A 17,320-nucleotide genomic window follows, 5' to 3' on the forward strand; every position below is an offset into this window, starting at 1 on the left:
TACTAAAATAATATATTTTCAAAATATTAAACCTCTGTATACGGAAGAGTTGCTAATAAAAACACTTTTCATTGGCATTAGAGGTGGAGAAATATCGATTTTTGGGAACATCGATGTTTTCAATGTTTATGTCAGAAAACATCGATGTTTCTCGATTTATTTGAATAAAAATGGACCTTTCTATTGTATTAGCATATATTTGCATTTGTTTTTACACTTATAAAAATAAACATAAATATAGCTTTGCAGAGGGTATATTTAGTTTAGCTAAAAGATTGCTACCAACAGCAAGAGACAGACCGGAACCAAAAATGTTTTAAAATCAAAATGTATTTTTACTAACGAAAGAACATTAAAATAGCTGCGCTTTAGCTGTTTGTCCATATCTTAGCTTTATGATTTTTTAACTTTGACCAGTTCAACTCGGTAAAAAATTGATTTTGTACCTCAAAAAAAACATCGATGTTTATCGAGGAAACATCGATTTTTGTAAAATATCATTAAACATCGATCTTTCGATTTTCACATCGATGCTTTCTTCACCTTTAATTGGCATTGAAAAAAGTAATGCTACTGAAAACAAATTTCATTAGGTTGTCAAAAAAGTAATGCTACTGAAAAATATTTCATTGGCTTTAAAAAAAGGTAATGCTGCTAAAAACACATTTCATTTGAATTGAAAAATTTCAATGCCACTGAAAAAATATTTCATAAAGCCTCAAAAGTAACGCTACTGAAAAATGTAATTCCAAAATGTAATGCTAGTTAAACAAGAAAAGAAGCTAGCTTCGGCCACCCGAAACTTATATACACTCAAAAAAAAATCAGCCCGGAATCACACTTAAGTCAAAAAATTTGCCATGGATTTAAGTCGATGGCGATCTACCGTATTTTTATACCCTTGCAGAGGGTATTATGATTTCAGTCAGAAGTTTGCAACGCAGTGAAGGAGACGTTTCCGACCCCATAAAGTATATATATTCTTGATCAGCATCACTAGACGAGTCGATTTAGCCATGTCCGTCTGTCCGTCTGTCCGTCCGTTTCTACGCAAACTAGTCTCTCAGTTTTAAAGCTATCGGGATGAAACTTTCGTAAAAGTCGTATTTCTATTGCAGGTAGTATATATGTCGGAACCAAACGGATCGGACAACTATATCTTATAGCTCCCATAGGAAGGATCAAAAAAAAAAAACGTACAAAAATTCTAGCTCCGGTGTTTTTTGAAATTTTACCTTCTACTCTTGAGAACATCTTTTTTTATATATTTCTGAATTTCGGTTTTTTTGTTTTTTAAATCGGATCACTATATCATATAGCTGCCATAGGAACGGTCGATAAATTAAATGGAAATTAATGGGAAAAAAATTATATCTTTGTTGGTTTTTATTACAGTTCCTTCTACTCTGGAATATGACTATTTTAAAATATTTCCTAGTTTCGATTTTAATTTTTAAAAGATCGAACTACTATTTCATATAGCTGTGATAGAAACGATCGAAAAATTAATGTGAAATAATAAGAAATATAACATTTTTGCGATTTGTAAATTAAGAGAATGATCTGCAAGGGTATATAAGCTTCGGCTTGCCGAAGCTAGCTTCCTTTCTTGTTTAGAAATGAATTTTCTAAAATTTAGAACAAAATTTCTGAAAAGCAGGAATACTTTTCTAAAATCAAGAAAAATTACCATCAAATTGAGAAATTTTCCTAAAATCCAGAAAGTACTTTTCTTGAACATAGAATTTTTTTCTTAAAATAAGAAAGGACTTCTTTTATTTTCAGAAAATTTTCTTTATTTAAATAAAATGCATACATACTTATTTTACTATTTTATTTCCTAAACAAGAAAGAGAAAAGAAAATAAAAAAGATGAAAAGAAAATTAAAATTATTTCCTAAACAAAAAAGGAAAAGAAAACAAAAGAGATAAAAATAACATTATAAATATTTCCTAAACAAGAAACAGAAATGAATTTAAAAACCAGAAAGAAGGCTAGCTTCGGCCAGCCGAAGCTTAAGATATAGTGGTCCGATCCGGCTCGCTCCGACATACACTACTGATCAAAATAATAGGTGCACACGTTATGTCCTCACTTGCTAAGAGATATCTCTATAGTTAGACCAGACCTCCCAAACCTTTTTATTTTGAAAGGTTATCCTGTCCTGCAATATTTTAATAAACAATGGATACAGTAAAACCTGTCTATTCCATTTTAGCCATACATATTTGCGAAAGGTCGGTTTTGGTGTGGTCAAAATAATAAGTACACTTGTGTTAGTTATAATTTTTTAAAATATTAAATCTAGAATGGGGCTACGGTTAGTATATTATCTTAAGTTAGGATCATGTTTTTAAGAAGTCTGGGCCAATTGGACGATTCAAAAAGTTTCCAAGCCTGGATTTGGTTACTTCAAAGTCATTATCCATGTTAAAATCTGATTTGCAGCTTAAAAGGAACTTTAACACTTAAGTATGGCATGTGATTTCCTAAATTTTCTTTAAAAATACTACTCTTAATAAATAAAATCGATTTGGAAAAAAAATAGTACTTACACCGTAAAAAATGAGGTAAATTCTTGTCAAGAACCAAAGTTACTTGAGGTTTTAATTAAAAAAAAATAGTTAAATTTTAAATTCTTAATTTTTATTTGATAGTAGATAAAACGACTAAAAAGATGAGACCTGTTTCATAAACTTTTTAAAACGCGGTTTTGTGTTTTTGTGAAAGTGTTTTTTATACAACAATTTTTTTTTTGTTTTTTTAAAGCGGTTTATACAACAAAATTTATTTTTTTCTTAACTGAGTATGTGCTCCGTGGTTCTACCTACAAGAGCACATTTAAATCATTGTAAAATTCCGCGTAGGTCGGATGCAATCACACTTTGAGTGATATTTTTGAGCGAAATATATCGCTCACAAATAATCTTTATTTCTGAGCGATATTTTTTTTCGCTTACAAAATAATCAATTAATGTAGATTTTTATTTTTTTCTCACAAAAAATAATCATTATTTTCGGTCCCTGATCGAAATGTAGAAGAAATTTTTTCAAACCGGACCATTCGTTGAAAACTTTTGCCCGAACAAAGTTTTTTATCTCCATCTGCCTCGCACTCCCTTCAGCTGAGTAATGGGTATCTGATAGTCGGGGCACTTGTCTATAGCGTTCTCTCTAGTTTTAACTAGCATTACATTTTGAAATAAAATTTTCAGTAGCAGTATTTTTGAAATATATTTTTAGTGGCATTCAGATTTTTTCAGGGACCGAAAATAACAGTTATTTTAAATTTTACTGACTTAAAAAATCATCCACTTAGAAAAGTGCTACAAAAAATCGAGAACACCAATGAGTTCCAAATTATCCAAGATATGCAAATCGGCAATGATTTTTATTTTGTGAGTTTTATTTTTAAAAATCAATGGTAAAAATTATTTTTTAAGTTTTATTATAAAACTCAGGCAGTAATCGTTATTAATGAGTAAAACAAAATAAAAATCATCAATAACGATTATTTGCGAGTTTTATTTTATAAAACTCAAAATAAAACTCAATTCGCTTTTGCGGCTATTGTACTGGCCATGTAGTTCCCAATCAAATAAAAACACCTCTTAACGAGGTAAAAAACTAGTGAGGATCGCACCTTCAACATACAAATGTTCTGATATCAACATATGTGACGAAAAATTATTACACTCGTCATTAAATACACTTTCTATAATTTTCTTATTCGGCCCCCCTAGTAAACTATTTCAGTTTTTTTCTTTTTCACTCTTCACTGGCATTTTCTATTGCAGCGTGCCGAAGACGATAAAAGATACAGGATTTTCAATATTTTCTGCTAAAAGGAACCGCATTTCCAGCACACAAAGAACCACCTTCTCATTTTCCCGGTGGGAACCCAGCGGGAAAGTGAGAAGTTGGTTTTTAGTGTTCTTGAAATCCTGTTCCTTTTCACAGGCAGTGTAATATTCAAAAACCCTATCATTTAATTTTATTTTAGTAAAGCCATTAAAATATTTGATCAAATTTATCAAGGATTGCCATTAACACATAAAACAATTGTGATTTTTTTTACATTTTTAAACATTTTCTTAGAAATAAAATAATTTGATCGTCAAATCGTGGCCCAAGCAATTTTTAGGTGTTGTTAAAAAATAAAAATTCGTGTTGGTAGTATTAATGACACTTAACATGAAATCGAATTGTCGAAAAATGCCTAATCACTGTGGACGGCAGTCTTTACAGATTATTTTGATCAAATTTTAGGTGCTAGTTTTTGCTAGCCGCTGCGTTACTTTGAAAAGAACAACGCGGTCTCGCCGTTTTCGATAATTTTTTTTAATTTGTGTTACTGTGCTTTTTGTGGTGTGTTTTGTGATAATTGTCTTTAGTTTAGATCTGATTACACCAGTTTACAAAAAAAAATCGATGAAATATACCATGAATGAAACCTTTGTTTTCCGGTAAGGTACGTCTTCCTGATTAAGAAAATGTCACTTAAATTTTTTTTTATGGATAAAGTTTTTTTTAAAGTGTAAAAAACGTTTTTGACACTTTTTTAATTTCTAACTTGAATTGTGGTTAACCGATTTCAACCATAAATGACTCATTTTACAAGTAATAGAATGCCCTCCAACTTTCTTATACACTGCATTGAGATCCATTCATTAGTTTAGAAGCTACACTTCGTCAAAGTTGTAAAAGTGAGAAAAAATTCAAAAATGCTGGCATAAATGGCATCGTTAAAAATATACGCCTAAAAACCGAAATTAGTTTTATGACTTATAATTAAAGATACATCTTTAAGCCAACTAACAAGACCATCAACAAAAAAATCAATCAATAGCTCGATTTTATATCGATTTTTTACGTTGGGAAAAACGGGTATTACAGCCCTGTTAGAGCCCTGTTGTGTCAGTTAACAGCTGTAAACGGCCAAAAAAACACCGTTGTCGCAAGCTTCAAAAATGCATATCAAATTAATTTGCTGGTGGATTGTAATGATCAATAGCTTGTTTTTCTTGTCAAAGCACCTTCTACCAGTAGAAGTTATAAAAATAATTTCGGTTTTTAGGCGTGTATTTTTAACGAAGCCATTTATGCCAGCATTTTTGCATTTTTTCTAACTTTTTCAACTTTGACGAAATGTGGCTCCTAAACTAATGAATGGAACTCAATGCAGTGTATAAGAAAGTTGGAGGGAATTCTATTACCTGTAAAATGAGTAATTTATGGTTGACATCGGTTAACCACAATTCAAGTTAGAAATTAAAAAAGTGTCAAAAACGTTTTTTACACTTTAAAAAAAACTTTATCCATAAAAAAATTTAAGTGCCATTTTCTTAATCAGGAAGACGTACCTTACCGGAAAACAAAGGTTTCATTCATGGTATATTTCATCGATTTTTTTTTTTGTAAACTGGTGTTATATGAGAATCATAACCATTATTCTGACTTAAAATGTTAATATATGTATTCGTAACCTGGCATGTTGATTACATTGTTCTTATATAGTTTTAACCAATTGACATTGTTTTTATTTTCTTTCAAAATGGCGGCTGCGGGAATTCTTATACCCGTTACTCGTAGAGTAAAAGGGTATATTGTATTTGTGCAAAAGTATGTAACAGATAGAAGGAAGCGTAAAGTAAAGTATATATATTCTTGATCAGGATCACTAGCCGAGTCGATCCAGCCATGCCCGTCTGTCTGTCTGCCGTATGAACGATGAGATCTCGGAAACTACAAAAGCTAGAAGGCTGAGATTTCCCACACATATTCTTGGGCTTCCTACGCAGCGCAAGTTTTATTCAGCCGAGCGCCACGCCCACTCTAACGCCCACAATCGCCCACTAACGATTTTAAAATGTGTCTGGCGCCCACACCTTTAAAGATTTCCGAGAAGTATAAATGCAATTTTGTTCTGTATATTTATACCTATCAAAATATAGAAGACATTTTTTAAATCACACCATTAATTAAATAGTTATGCGCAATCAAAGTTGTATATATCTATCTCCCTCGCACACCCTTAAGCTGAGTGACGGTATTCGGTATTAGATAGTCGGCACACCAACCCGACTATAGCGTGCTCTCTTGTTGTTGTTGTTTTTGCGTAACAAAAAAACCACAGGTCGACAAAATCAAGACTTTTTCTTGGCCCAAGAATAAACGCTACAAAACATGAAAGAATTTTAGCTGTAGACTACTACCTCATACTTGAAAACTTTCCATCACCTCGAAGTTTTTAGAAATCCGTGGTAAAAGTTCCAAAATCGAAATTTAGGCACTTTTTGCGTCTTAATAGTAAGAAAACCTTTCGTAGCCCAGAGCCACAATTTAGCGGAAGTGGTACCTTGAAACTTTATCTTCAAGAGTGTCCAATCACAATGCTGGGCGACCTCTATATCTTTAGCTACTATGGATTTTACAAAAGTACTTTTTGTCACTTTTTTTCATCTATAGTAGCCTGATATTTTCCTTGTTGAACTGAGACCCGTACACATACAATACATTAAAAATATCAGGCTACTATAGATGAAAAAAAGTGACAAAAAGTAGTTCTTTAAAATCCATTGTAGCTAAAAAAGTAGAGGTCGCCCAACTTTGTGATTGGACAATCTTGAAGTTAAAGGTTCAAAGTGCCTTTTCCGATAATTGTGGCTCTGGACTACGAAGGGTTTTCTTACTATTAAGTAGCAAAAAGTGCCTAAAAATCGAAAATTTGGAACTTTCCAAGTATGAGGTAGTAATCTACAGCTAAAATTCTTTCAGGCTTATTCTTGGGCTTTTTTTTGTCGACCAGTGTACTTAATCGTACAAATTTCTACATGGAGTAGGTTCAGACAGTGGCAATTTCATTACAAACATTTCTGTTAAAGCAGCATGATGATCGAGGCATTAATTTTTGAGACACACGATACGGAGCTGAGGAAAAATTGTTTTCGAGAAAAACTCATTTAAAGTAAGGAAATTATCTACTGCACAAGGAAGGTGGGTGCCGTCATGCTGTTATAAGTTCCAAAATAGTTCGAATTTCTTCGAGAACGTTTTAAGAAATAAAAAAATATATTTTTTAAGAAGTTACGAGGGCAGTCCGATGAGTACTTAGCCTAACCGCCCGATGGCGCCACTATCGCAAGAAAACTTTTCTATCGTGTAGTACATTCTAGTAGACGGCTACTGTCAAAATTTCAGTCGAATCGGACTCGTAGTTTTGTTTTGCCAGCGTGTGGCATCATACGTGTCCGCGGATTTTAGAAAAATGAAGAAAGAGTAATATCGGTCTGTGATTAGATTTTTTTTTGAAGGGAAATCGCGCAGCGAAATCAAAGAGCGCTTGGATGCTGTGTACGGTGACTCTTCTCCTTCGATGGCGACCGTCAAAAATTGGTTTAACGAGTTTCAACGTGGTCGCACGTTGGTTTTTGATAAGCCTTGCCCAGGTGCCCCGAAAACGGCTACCACGGAGGATAACGTCCAAAAAGTCCACGATCTCATTTTGGCAGACCGCCGATTGAAGATACGCGAGATAGCTGAGACAGTACGCATGTCAAAAGACCGCCTGGGTCATATCCTGCATGAAATTTTGGGCATGAGAAAGCTGTCGGCGCGATGGTTGCCGCGTTTGCTCACTCCAGACAACAAACACTTCCACCCTCATTAAGACCAAATTGGTCGAATTGGGCTACGAACTGCTACCCCATCCACCATATTTTCCAGATTTGGCCCCGTGTGACTTCTTTTTGTTTCCAAACTTGAAAAAGTTTCTCGCTAGACAAAAGTTTGCGTTGAATGAGGAGGTCGTCACCGCCACAGAGGCCTATTTTGCAGACCCCGCGAAAACGTATTTTTCAGACGGGTTAAAGAAGTTGGAGCATCGTTGGGTCAAGTGTATCAAGCTATAAAGAAATTATGTTGAGAAATAAATCGCCACTTTTCCAAAATTTTCGTTTTTCTTTAGGAGGCTAAGTACTTATCATGTGTTTTTGATTGTTATGTTTTATACTTTTATAGAATTTTGAAAAAAATGTAAAATTTTTATTTTTACTATAGTAGAATATTTATATATAGTAGTATTTTTGACCGCCCTACAAGCCCTACCAATGTGCCATCTAAAGGTATCGCAAAAACTTAAAGGATCAATTAGCTTGGGAGAGAGAGCGGTGAAACTGAAAATTTCGAATTTTTGAGCTGTTGGGGCCGGTGGGGATAAATGCCCCTTGCAATCTTTTAGTTGTCATACCCGTTACTCGTAGAGTAAAAGGGTATATTAGATTCGTGCAAAAGTATGTAACAGGTAGAAGGAAGCTTTTCCGACCCTATAAACTATATATATTCTTGATCTGGATCACTAGCCGAGTCGATCTAGGCATGTCCGTCTGTCCGTCTGTCTGTCTGTATGAACGCTGAGATCTCGGAAACTACAAAAGCTAGAAGGTTGAGATTTCCCACACATATTCTTGGGCTTCCTACGCAGCGCAAGTTTATTTCCAACGCCCACAATCCCCTACTAACGATTTTAAAATGTGTCTGGCGCCCACACCTTTAAAGATTTCCGAGAAGTATAAATGCAATTTTGTTGTGCATATTTATGTGGGGTTTTTTTTATTAGTTTAAAGAATATAAGTTTAAGTGTTTATTTAAATGATTAAATAATGTCACAATGTCAGTAGAATTGAGACCGTCGTCGCGTCGTTCTGCTCTTCACACAAGCACGTCTTCCTTGGATCAGATCTCGTCAAATACTGCTCCTACTCGTCGTTCTCGTCCTATCGTCGTTGGTTTCGTCTTTTTCTTCTTTGGCTCGTCTTCTTCTGGAATGTGCTACTGCTCGTCGTTGTCTTAGGGATGGTTAGGGATAGGTAGGGTTATTCTAGTAATATCACTCCCTCAGTAATATCACTCCCACATTCGGCCATTCTGATCAAACAGTCGCCTCGAATGTTTCGTCGTTGTCATCGTGGGTGGGCCATGGCTTGAGGTATTCGGCACAGGTCGAAGAAATTTTTGGACCGTCTGAGCTGCCGACTTTCTGGACATCGTAGGCGTTGTTGTGCTTGACTTTCGTGATTTGGTAAGGACCCAAAAACTTCGGATTTAATTTGAGACCTCCGCCAAATTGTGTGCGCTTAATGGCTACCATGTCGCCAACGTTGTAAGGCCTTGCTGGTTTGCGTCGCAAATTGTACGTCTTTTTGTTTTCCGATTGAAGCTTTAAAATTTGTGATTTTGCCTTCAGCCTTAAATCGTTGCGAGAGTCCTGAAACAGCGCGATGGTTTCGTTGTTGATGAGTTCACGAAGATGCTGGTCATCTTTATTCCTCATTTTGACTCCGATTAGAAGCTCAAAAGGTGTGGCGTTGATGCTTCTCGAGAAAGTAGAGTTTATGGCTTGTTGAACTCGATCAACGTGTCTGTACCATTTTGTAGGATCATCCACACAGAGTTTTGACAAAATTGGAATAATTATGGCATTCAGTCTCTCCACTTGTCCATTTACACGTGGTAGACCCGTCGTAGACTTGACCACTTTTATATTTTCATCGTCGCAATATTGAAGAAAATCTTGGGCTGTAAAAGCTGAACCTCGATTCAAAATAATACAAGCTAGGTTGCCAAAAACGTTACTTTGTCCTCGTAGTTTTGTAATGACTTCGCTTGAGGTCGTAGACTTTGTAGGATAAAGCCAGCAGAACTTCGTAAAGGAATCGATGACGGCGAGTATGTGCTTGTAATTCTTGCTAGTAGAGTCTAATGGACCCAAGTGGTCGATGTGGTAAGTATGCAATGGAAAATCTTCTTTGTGCAATGGATGTAGCCAGCCCTCCTGCTTGCCACGCTTGCGGTTGCTTAAAATGCACGAAATACAGCAGTCGATGAATTTCTGTATTTTTTCGTCAAGGTATTGGATGAAATATTCGTTACAAATTATCTCCTTCGTCTTTTTGACGGCGAAATGTCCTCGGTTGTGTGCTCTTGCTATGATCTGTCTTTCCATGTCTCTGGGGACAACAAGAAGTTCTGCGTCGTTAACTATCTTGTATAGGATTCCGGACTTGAGAAAATAGTCGTCGTAGGGTGAGTTGGAGTCTTCAATAATTTTGCAGATCGTCTTCAAGTATTCGTCCTTATTTTGAGCTTGTTTAAAGCCAAGTGCTATGGAGTCGTGTATGATTGTCATTATTGGGTACCTAGAGAGATCGTCAACGTGCTTCATACGTGTACCTGAACGGTGTTCGACTTTGTAGTCGTACTCTTGAAGCAACAGTACCCAACGTGCAACTCTGGTGCACAGACTTTGCTTTTCCAGCGTCTTGGTGAATGCATTGCAATCAGTCACAATCTTAAAAGGGATGCCAAGTAGATAGACTCTGAACTTTGTTATAGCTTCGATGATCGCTAGCACCTCTAATTCGTAGCTGGAATATTTACGCTGAGCATCTGTGGTTTTCCTACTCATAAAATAAACTGGGTGAAATTGGCCATCGTCAGCTGATTTCTGCAAAAGCACGGCACCTAACCCATCTATGGAGGCGTCAGAGTGTACCTCAGTGTCGTACTTCGGGTTGTAAATTGCTAGAATAGGGGTGGAAGTCAGGTATTTCTTTAAAGATTCAATAGCGTTCTCTTCATCAGGGCCAATAGCAAATTCAGCTTTATTTTTGGTAAGGTCAGTCAAGGGTTTCGAAATCAGAGCATAATTCTGGATGAACTTCCTAAAGTATCCTGTGAGTCCTAGAAAACTTTCTAGCTGCTTTAGGTTCTGTGGCGTCCTAAACTTCGAAACTGCGTCGATCTTCTGAGGAGTTGGAGAAATGGTCTTGTTCTCGATGATGTGACCTAGGAACTGGATACGGGTCTGCAGAAAATGGCATTTCTTTAGGTTGAGCTCGAGACCATATTCGCTGCAAGTTTATATAACTTCGTTGAGATTCGACACCTCCTTTTCGTCCTTCTCTGGGATAATTATGTCGTCTACATAAGGGGGAGCGATTCCTCTACGGGACAGTACTCGGAAGATCGCATTGATGTATCTTTGAAAAACACCAGGGGAGTTGGACAAACCGAAGGGCACCTTTAGGAATTGGTATTGCCCACTCTGCGTCACGAATGAGGTGTACTTCCTGCTAGATTCGGCCACTGGCACATGAAAAAAGCCATTTCGCAAATCAATTGTACTGAATATCAACGCTTCTTGCAAGCGGTCAAGTTGGTCGTCAATCAGGGGCAAGGGAAAATGATCTTTTACGATTACCTTGTTTATACGCCTGAAATCTATACAGAGTCGTTGCGAACCGTCGTTTTTCTTCGCAAGAACTACCGGGCTTGTAAATTCGGAATCAGCCTCCTCGATTATACCGTTATCCAACCACTGCTCTTTTTGTTCGTCGATCACGTTTGTTTCAGCGAAAGCAAATCTGCGCGGGCGCGAGAAAATTGGCGATTCGTCATTTAGAAGGATTTTCATTTCAATGTTTGTCGACTTCGATTTTACCGGCTTGTAATTCATTATTAGTTCACGCACTTTTTGCTTCGCCCACGCACTGGCTGATTCGTTTATATCGAGTTCATCGTTGTTAATAACCGTGTCAATTTTCAGCAAGTTAGCTGGAATGTTTTCTTGGCAAAGATTATTTATATTTCGCACACGCAAACCACTGGGGCCGAACGATATTTCTGCTTGCAAACACAATTCCTCGCCAATGATCATTCGAGTTCATTCCATACAATCGAGCGGAACTATGAAGAAATTCAAATCGTAGGCACTGTTGTCGATCCACACTGCTTGCTTGCACTGTCCAATTGGTTTGATCTTATTGGAATTGCGATTTTTACCAAATCCAATTAGATATACACTGCACTCTTTCAGGGTTGGCAAAGCTAGCTCACCGTATAGGTCTTCACGCAAAATATTAAATTTGCTGCCTGTGTCGAACAGTGCAATACAATTTTGTGACTTAATTGAAACAACTTTGCTTGTCATGTTGTTGTGGTCACTTAAAACTCGCGCGCTTGGCTTGCATTCATCGACTGTTTCGACACGTTGGGGACAGTTTTTGGAGATGTGACCGAATTTGTTGCATGTAAAACCCTTCCTGCCCTTCTCTTTATTGTTGCAACCACTAGACAGATGTCCCTTCTCGCCACAGTTGTAGCAAACGATTTCCTTCTTGACACCTTTTGTACCACTGTGCGCTGCTTGAGCTTTCTTGTCTTTCACACTGCTTTCCCCAAAATGAGATTTTGCACTGATTGTTTGGTAGTCCTTCAACTTGTCCTTAAATTCGGTCATGTTTCTAGCTCCATAAAGCATTGATTTATTAATTGAGAGTTCATCAATACCGTCGATCACGTATTGGATGAGAGCGTCTTCTTCAACATTTCCCCGTGAGGCAATATCTTTCATACGGTAAAAATATTCCTGTACACTTTCGGTTGCACGTCGTTTGCTCTATCCAAGTTGCATGTGTATTTGTTTGCTGCTCACTCTCGATCTGAACTCGCTTAACAAAGACTCTTTTAAAGCACTCCACGAATTTATTCCTTTCTCGCTCAACACAAACAATTTCGCGACACCTTTGAACGATTTTTTGGCAAAGATCAGCTTTTGCATTTCTTCCAACCCTTGAGTTGGTCCTCAAAATCACTTATCCAGACCTCGACTGGAATTTCGTCTGTGCCTTCGAATTGTTTTATAGATTCCTCTATATCGCGAAAACTTAAAGCGAAACGCGGCATTTCGTTGTATTGAATTGGCACTGGTTGCGAATTCTTTTTTCGGTCTTTTTCACTCGATGGATTTGTTCTTGCGGAATTTAAAAATGACACTCTCGATTTCGTCGTCGTTTTGATACTCCTCTTTGTCTTCTCTCTCTTCATCAGATTCCTCTGGATCTTCCACTTCGTTGCCAGCGAAAAGTTGGCCAAATCGAAGATTGCGAAAAATATGCAATTGCATGTTTTCGACTTCGTGGCTTATGCTTAAAACTAGGCATATTGAAATTAAATCCCTTTCAGTCAGTTTTGCCTGCACACTTTTGGCTTTATATACTGCGTCATTTTCGTCGTATTGAAAGCCAGAAAATTCGCGAAGGCGTTTGCGATTATTCCTGTCTCCTTCTTTTTCAAACACGAATTTGTGCAAAGCCCAAATGCTTGCCTTTGATGCTGTTTTTAGATTGTTTGAAATTAAATCGTTTAGACACGCCATAATTGAAAAAATGTATGTTTCACGAAGGGTTGTTGTGTCTCTTTCACGTATCACTTTCACCTTTTTCGGATACTTCCCGGCGAGTGTTAAAGTGTTTATTTAAATGATTAAATAATGTCACAATGTCAGTAGAATTGAGACCGTCGTCGCCGTCTAACATTTTCTGATTCGGCCCGCCCTAGCAAACTATTCCAGCATTTTTCCCTTCGCAGGCATTTCCTATTGCACGGTGCCGAATCAGAAAATATTAGAAAGTGTATTTAATGACGAGTGTAATAATTTTTCGTCACAAATGTTGATATCAGAACTTTTGTATGTTGAAGGTGCGATCGTCACTAGTTTTTTACCTCTTTAAGAGGTGTTTTTATTTGATATCAGAAGATTTTGTTTGTTCACATTTGCTCTCATAGGAGCTAAGATATACATTAAAATTAAAATTAATCAATCTTAATTGTATTTAAAGGAATTAAGTTAAAAAGGCGTTGAAGTATTTTAAAATACCTTTTAAACGAGGTATAGCACATGTCTGTAGCTTTAGTAGTGTAGAACTTACGAACTAACGAAATTTAGCTATTTTTAGCTTTTTTCCCGCTAAAGCAGCGGGTTTTTCCAGAAGTCGTAAAACAAAAGTTTCCTATTTGAAACTCCTTAAAACAATTCAAATGGATACGCACACACAAAATTCAATGCTCAGGAAGCGTTAGTTATTCTGAGCTGTAAAAAGTGCCTATTTTCTTTTTTGAATAACTTTTGAACCTGATTTTTTACAATAACGCGCCATACACCAAAATTTTTGGGCTATACAAGAAAAAGTTTGAAAGAAAATCGTTAGAGCCGTTTTTGAGAAATTAAAAAAAAGCTAAAAAAATCATTTTGAAAAATTTTTGTTTCGCCATAATTTTTAAAATGTTCTATTTAGACAAATTACGTTCAGAAGGCGTTTATAGTATTTCAAAATACCTTTATAACAAGGTATAGTGCAAAGTACAGAAATTACGGCCTTTCAAAATTTCGCTATTTATAGCGGTTTTCCCGCTAAACTAGCGAGTTTTTCCAAAAGTGGTTTCTTATATCAGGCTGTTTAACACCATATAAAATTTCCAGGACTTTAAAACCATGTTTTGGGACACACAGATAAACTGGCAAACAGAATTAAATTTTCATTTTTTGGAAGAAGAAGAAAATCTTCTTTTGGCTATAACTTTGAACGGAGCGTCGGTTTTTATCATGTGAGCCCTCATTCGACGGGTATTTTCAATAGAAAAACAACTAAAACATTGCAAGGGGGCATATATTCACTTTTACACTTTCACCGCTCTCTCTCCCAAGCCAATTGATTTTCTTAAAGTCTTGGCATGCAATCCTTTTAGCAATACCTTTAATTTGGTGTATTACTCATTGCGATCGGACTATCACAGCAGATTTTAAATTTTGCGGCTATATAATAGTAGGCGCCTTCGCACACTCTCCTTGTGCGCTTCGTCACTACATGGACTGCCGTCCATAATGATTTACTTATTCGTTGGAAAGTATCTAACAGGGATCTTACTTTATATTTATATTTATATTTATTTATTTTTTTTATTTATTTATTTTTTTTATTTATTTATTTATTTTTTTATTTATGTATTTATTTATATACAACCCTAGTCAAAAGTATTTTCACAAATTTGAATGTTAACTGTACTCATATTTTGAACTTATAATACCCTGCAGGAAACGGAATCAGTTTTGGACCATTAAAATACTAGTTGGGTCAAGAAGGTTAACTAGTTCAAGTTATGTCCATTTCCTTGTAACGAAGTGGTCCATTTTTCATATGCTTGTCGTCGGAAACAACTAGTCCATTTGCTACTAGTTTTGCACTAGTGACTGTTAACCAATTTATGGTTACAGCTGTTAAACTACACTAAAAAAAATATTTTCACGAAAAAAAATAAAAATTAATCTCTAAACCATCAAGTGATTGGATTTCACTAGTACTTGACGATGCCTAACTTGACGCTCTCCTAGTTTAGTATCCAATTAATAGGCGCGGTCCTTAGAGAATTTCTGATAATTATTATGTAATCAAATACAGTAAATGATAATTAAATGAAATTAAAACAAACTTACTTTTTTTGAGGCAAGTCGCCCTCTCTAGGACTTGAACCCGGGACCTTTGGATTTGTAGACACACTAACTGATTGAGCCATACACGCATCACATTTTGTATTGCCCTAACAAGGTTTATAAATTTTAGTGTGACATAAATCAAAAACAGTGATTATTCACATATATATTGCCTCGGACAGATTAATCTAAGTTTAAAATAAAACTAAAGCATCACCTAGCAAACAAAAAACAAAAAAAAATGTACAGAGACTAGGGATTGAACCGAGGACCTCGAGTGTTTGATTTGTTTAGTGTTAAATTTCCCAAGGCATTTACACTCTAGGCTATATTTTTGGATCATATGTGTTTCATTTGCAACTAGTTAAATTCCAGTTGCCTTTTAACTAGACCCTAACATGTATTTGTTCTACCAGTTAAATATTTTTAAGGTTTTTTTTGTCAGAAAGGTACTAGTCCTAGACAAGTTTCTTTTTTACTAGTTTTGTATTAATCATTTTTTCGACTAGCACAAATTTTCTAGACCCTGTGTAGTCCAAATGCATTCAGACAAATTCCGGTTGCTTTATTTTAGTTGTATTACTAGTTGTTTTTCAGACTAGTTCGCATTTTTCCTGCAGGGTATAAACATTTTGGCACCTATGGAAAGAGCACTTAAATTCCGTTTAAATGACACAAAAATTTTCTTAACCCATTAAGCACCCTTTGAAAAGTGGGCAAATTAGACAATTTTTTTCGAAAGTCAAATTTTCAACTTTTTTTCTGGGGCTTAAAACAAAAATGTTTTGATGCAAAGTTGTTCCCCAATCAAAATTAATAAAAACTGCAAAAAAAAAATTTCAAAATATTTTTCCTTGTATTTTTTATGATTTTTTGAAAATAGCTATTTTTGCCGCTTTTTCTTCCTTTTCATACTAAATTTTACTGAGAGGTCTCCATTCAAAAAATCATAAAAAATACAAGGAAAAATATTTTGAAATTTTTTTTTTTTGCAGTTATTATTAATGATTGATGATTGGGGAACAACTTTGCATCAAAACATTTTTGTTTTAAGCCCCAGGAAAAAAGTTGACTTTCGCAAAATTTGCTCACTTTTCAAAGGGGTCTTAATGGGTTAAGAAAATTTTTGTGTCATTTAAACGGAATTTAAGTGCTCTTTCTATAGGTGCCAAAAGTTTATATTATAAGTTTAAAATATAAGTACAGTTAACATTAACATTTGTGAAAATACTTTTGACCACCCCTGTATATATTTATTTATTTATTTATTTATTTTTTATTTATTTATTTATTTATTTATTTATTTGTTTGGTTTATTTATTATTTATTTATTTAAAATTTGCATTAATGAAATGGTTTAAAACAATTTTAAACGTGACTTTCTACAATAATGTGTTATATACCAAAATTTAAGGAATCTGAAGGGCTATATAGTTTAAAGTTTTAAAGAAAATCGTTAGAGCCGTTTTTGAGAACAATAATAAAAAAGTTAAAAATAAAGTTGAAAAAAAAAATGGTTTAGTGCATAAGTTTTTAACTATTGCATATACATAAATAGTGTTAAGAAGGCGTTTATTGTACTTCAAAATACCTTGAATATGAGGTAATGCACAAGTCTGTAGCTTAAGTATTTCCCAAATTATGGACTTACGGAATTTAGCCATTTATAGCTGTTTTCCCGCTAATCTAGCGAGTTTTCCCAAACTGACGAACAGAATTAAATTTTCAATTTGGGAAGAGGAAGAAAATCTTATTTTGGCTATAACTTGAACGGAGCGTCGGATTTTATCATATGACCCCTCATTCGACTGGTATTTTCAATAGGAAAACAACTAAAACATTGCGAGGGAGCATGTACCCCAACAGCTCCAAAATTCGAAATTTTCACTTTCACCGCTCTCTCTCCCAAGCCAATTGATTTTCTTAAAGTCTTGGTATGCAATCCTGTTAGTTTTTGCGATACGTTTCGATTGTTGTATTACTCATTACGA

General features: G+C 35.4%; 1 protein-coding gene across 6 annotated transcripts in view; it reads left to right on the forward strand.

Annotated features, from left to right (window-relative positions):
* LOC108064913 (uncharacterized) overlaps positions 1 to 17,320 on the forward strand; it is a 41,199-nt gene that overhangs the window by 2,807 nt on the left and 21,072 nt on the right. The window lies entirely within an intron of this gene.

The sequence above is a fragment of the Drosophila takahashii genome, chromosome 2L, assembly GCF_030179915.1.
Source record: "Drosophila takahashii strain IR98-3 E-12201 chromosome 2L, DtakHiC1v2, whole genome shotgun sequence".
Taxonomy (NCBI): Eukaryota; Metazoa; Arthropoda; class Insecta; order Diptera; family Drosophilidae; genus Drosophila; species Drosophila takahashii.